This window comes from Cyanistes caeruleus, chromosome 20 (genome assembly GCF_971803275.1).
Source record: "Cyanistes caeruleus chromosome 20, bCyaCae1.hap1.1, whole genome shotgun sequence".
Classification (NCBI taxonomy): domain Eukaryota; kingdom Metazoa; phylum Chordata; class Aves; order Passeriformes; family Paridae; genus Cyanistes; species Cyanistes caeruleus.
In genome coordinates this window covers 6248593-6253452 of record NC_141720.1, presented here as the reverse complement: position 1 = coordinate 6253452, position 4860 = coordinate 6248593, and positions in this window count along the sequence as shown.

The following is a 4860-nucleotide window of genomic DNA, read 5'->3' as shown; positions in this document are numbered from 1 at the left end:
TATTTCTGTGAAACTTTTCTTCTGGTTTTCTTTCTCCATAGTCTGCATTTCAGAACAAGTTCTGAGAGCAGTACTTGCCACATGCTGGAAGGAGTTTTGGTTCAACATTTCACTGCTGTTGTACTCTATAATGCCTGTGTTTTTCCATAAATCATCTTTGAGGTGTGTTCAGTGGCTCAGACCTTTTTGCTGGTTTAATACTAGATTTATCTGACATCAGTTGTCGGTCTTCAGCAGCAGGTTATTGCTGCCATATCAGTCTGTATCATTAGTCCTGTATTTGTCAAATAAAAAAATTGGGTTATTGCACTTAGAACACTTTTCCCTCTTCACAAACCACTCAGAGTAGGTTTGTAGCTTTAGCTTTTTCTCCTGTTGTTTATACCTGTAACACGGAAAACCAAGCAAAATCCAATCCAAAGCACACTTCTCACTGGCTCAAATCTGCAATGAGGAACAAACGGATCAAGCAGAATTTTCATAAATTTTCTGCTGTGTGGTACAAAGTGCTGAGTAGTGATGGGCAGTCAGTGTGCAGGCTGTGAGCAGAGACCTATAGTTGAGCTACAGTTGTTCATAACTCCTCATTGCTGGTGGCCCTTGGAAGCTTTTCAGTGGTTACTGAGTGTTAAAAGTTGAAAAAGTCAGTTAAGAAACATACTCAACACAACTTCATGTAAAACACTTTATTGGAGGTTGTGCCAAAACCCTTTGGAAGAAGCAGTATCCAGGTTTTTATAGAGAGGCTTCCATGCTGTTTTCAAGCTTGGAGCTTAACTCTCAGTGCAAAGCCAGTCCCCTCTGTGTTTTTGGGAAGGAAGGAAGTGCTGGACTATGTTTTGTGCAGGGGTTTTCAGAGCCTGGAGATTTATTTAATTTGTTCTTTGTATACAAAATAGGCTTTGCAGTAAATGTGGGGTATAACTATGGTTATTCCTTTTTCCTTCAAGGTTTGCTGTAATTCTTTGTTTTCCCTGTCATTACTCCCAGTCATGGTGATGTGAGAGCGCAGCAGGTCCCTGTCTGTTCTGTGTTCCTTAGCTCTGGGTCACTGTGCCCTGTGCTGTGCTGCCTTCCCAGCTATTCTGGGCTGTCTGTGGGGCAGCAGAGGGGAACCAGCAGTTTTCCAGGAGCATTATCCACTCTGGGAAGCGCAGGAGGGAGATGTTGGCTCCTTGCTGGGCGCTGAGAGCTGGAGATGCCACTGGATTGTGCTTGGCTTTCACAAGAGCTGTGCTAGGCTTTTGTGGGGGTGTGAGGGACATCAGCCTGTCCTTGCCTCTCCATTCACACTCCCAGTGCTGCTGGGACTGTGAGTTCTTACAGTGCTGTCTCCTGGGGCAGCTGAGTGCCACAGCTAATTAGCAGCTGGGTCTAATGAGTGGTGGTGCAGGAGCTGGGAGCCAGGGCTGCAGGCTGGCAAGGCACTTCTCCCCCTGCTAATCCATGGAATGGGAATAACCCCCACCCCTGCTACATTCACGTGGGGGAAGCACAGAGCAGCCTGGGCTTCCAGAGCAATGCAGATCTTGTGACAAAATGCATCAGTTGGGGCCAAGCAACATTCCTGGTCGACAGCTGAAAAATAACATGGAACCCCAGTAATTCCAGAGCTGACTTGCTTTTTGGCAGTCTCTGGAACATGGTGAGAAGTCAGAGACCAGAGGAGCCAAAACCAGAGCTGGGCTGTTCATTCACAGCAATCCCATGGATGAGCAGAACCATGGTCCTAAAAATGCAAGCCGCTCTCTCCATTGTGCATGAATAAATGATGGATGAAATGACTGCTGGATTGTAAACGGAATTTATAATGTTAATGATATAATACAGTCTCTTGCCACAACGGGTCTCCTTTCTTGTCTTTTTAAGCTGCTTGGAAAGGAGCCCAGCACCTTTTTCTTTAGTGCAAATAAATGTAAGCTAAGCAGCCTCACACATGGAATATCACTGACTTGAGACCTCCTGGCCATATGTACCTGTCTGCTGCTTTTGCCACCAACTCCCAGGAAAAGCGTGATAGAAATGAAGACACCACATTAGATGTGGTATTGGGAAAACAGAAAACCTGATTTTGTTGTCTGGTGCAGTTGTGCAACATTGCCACTGATTTCACTGTTGCATGAAGCAAGAACTCCCTTTGCTACAGAGAAACCTCATCACTTTCCCCTCTGTTTTAACCCCTGGAGTGGCACAGAGTGGGGTCAGGATGGAGCTTTTGGAGCCTGATATTGCTGCTGGCACTTATATCATGAAGATGAGTGGGTTTAGGCTTTCCTCATGTGTTTTCCCTGCAATTAAACTTATTAAAACACCTCGAGAATCAAAATGTCAAAGCAGCCTTCAGGAGGGTCTGCATCCTAAATCAGGCTGTGATTTTTAGCCACATTCTGTGTGATCATGGCCAAACTCTCCAGTTCCCAGCCAAAAGGGCTGAGAAGATGTGGATATAAAGCTCTTCAAAACCCAGCTCTGCTCTTATTTCTGAGCAAGAACACTCAGCTCCTCCTTTATACTTTGTTTTATTTACATTTGAGGCTTCTCTTGAAAGCAAATTACAGAGCAGAACAGGGCAGTGAGACCATTTCATTCCCATTAAAAAGTTGGTTCTTCTGCTCCTCCAGCCTCTGCAGGGCTCCTTACAAATCACTTGCAGATGAGATGTCTGCTGCTTTAAAAACCAAATAACATACCTGGCAACTGCCAATGGAATTCCTTCCCCCATCCTGTCTCCAGCTCCCAGGAACTGTAGTTTCAACATTTCACCTAGCAAGTGAGCAAATGTGCAGCAGGAAGATTTTGTTGCCTTGGGGCTTTTGGTTGTTTAGATTTGTCAGAACTCTAAATAGTTAAAACCAGAGTAGAATTTGAGGTAAACAAGAAAAATCAAAAGTTCTACTTGTGCAGTTTGGAGAGGTCACTTTTTGCAGACAGAAGTGTAATTTAAAAACTTTCCCAAACTAATCAAATGCCGCTGACAGGATGCACATGGAACCTCTTGAAAGAGCATAAGTGGCTTTTCTCAGAAAGAGAAGTACCTTTTGGGTAACCTTTCCACAAGTAAAGTATCGAGATCATTGGACAACTTCTCCCATTTGGAAGCATTAATTGATGTACAAAACTTCTGTCATAAAGAAGATGAACTTTGGGATCTGTGGGTACTTGCACTGATGGTTTCTCTGTGTTATTTCAATAATGCTCTGTTCTCTTTGTGCAGACACCCGTGCTAACAGATGTCTGCAGTTAACGAGTCTTCAGTGCTGAAGCTTTCAGAAGTTTTAAATTGTTTTCTTGAATACTAAGTGTAAGTTTTGTGTGATTTTCTTCTCTGCCTTGCAGAGGCTTGCATTGTGTGATGCCAAGTCCTTCAGCACATGTGACTATTCTGTGGCTCTAAAACCCCAAAGCCCAACAGCCAATACCCAACCAACCAAGAGCAAAGCCCCAAACTTAGAAAGGCAGAAATACAGTTTTCAGCAGCCTTCATTCCTGGACTGCTCTGAGCTTTGTTGTGCCCTTCTGAGGTTATTTTCTACAGGAATTTGGTGCTGCTGCTTGGCACGTTCCTGCAATAAAATGGTGCATTTGCAGGGAATCTGCTGGGCGCAGTTTGTCTGGCTTTATGAAGTAGTAAATTTTCTGTTGCTTAATCTAATATTCTAGAGAAAAACAGTAGTGCAGGGAAAGGAGAATGTAGCTTCATCCTCCAGAAGTGCCATTAGAGGTCTTGATCTTGTTACAGTCTTTGCTATTACTTGTAAGAACAGTAACATGTGAGGATTTAAGGTGTGCTGCAGTCAGAAAGCACAAAGAAAAGACTGTCAGTACCAACAGAGAGCACCCAACTGTGCTGGAACCAGGGAGGCAATGCTGGGGCCAGCCCACTGCCTCAAGGATCAAATCAGGGTGAGTTGAGCCCTCTTTTACTTTATGGTGGATTAACTAAGCCCTGTGCTCTGCCTCAGTGATGTCAAATCCTGCTCAGAATGTGTGTTCCTCTTTGAAGTGACAATATCCATCCTGCACCTTCACTTGTGGTTTTCTGTCCTTTTCCAAAGCACAGGCTCGCTGTCCCCTCTCCGTGGAGGTGGCTGGGTTTTGGTGGCACTGGCTGAGTGCTCAGTATCCAGAGTTAGGGCTGGAAGATGCTGTGGGTTCTTGCACTTCTGAAACATGGGCTGCTCCTGGCATCCCTGAGCAGGATGGGCTGCGGGGACAGGGCCGCGGAGAGAAGGTGTTGGAACAGAGCAGAAGTTGACAGAGAAGCTCTCAGAGCCACTCAGGTGTCATTTCCAGGACACCAAACCTGGAAATACCAGTGGGGCTGAAGCCTGAATTATGTGGGGCTCCTGGGCCAGCCCTGGGAGTGTCACAGAACTGGGATTGGTACCAAGGCTGCTCACCTGTCAAAGAAATCAGCCTCAAACTGAACAAGCTGGACTTGGGGGTGCCCCCATCTTCTAAGCCTGCACTCAATCATCTCCTGGCTTGGAAAGCACTAGAGCTCTTGTGTTTATGACATTCCCATTGATCTGAGTTCCTTCCTCTTCTCTCTGGTTTCTCCTGCCCTCATTTATGTGCTTGACTGTAAATGTCTCCTCAGACAGGAGCATGTTGATGAGCCTTAATGAGTTAATATAATCCCCATGAGCTCTATATTGCTGCTTAAAAATACTGGCTGTGGTTGCTTAAAAATACAGCATTTTCTGCAAAGATGCATCATGGCAACAGCTGGAGGGGACTGCAGTGGGGTTGGGACAACTGAGGTCCCCATGGAGAAGCATCCCTGCACTAGCCAGCCTTTTCCTGCTGCAGGCTCATTTGGAAATGGCCTTTTCACACAAGACCAGTGCTTAATATATC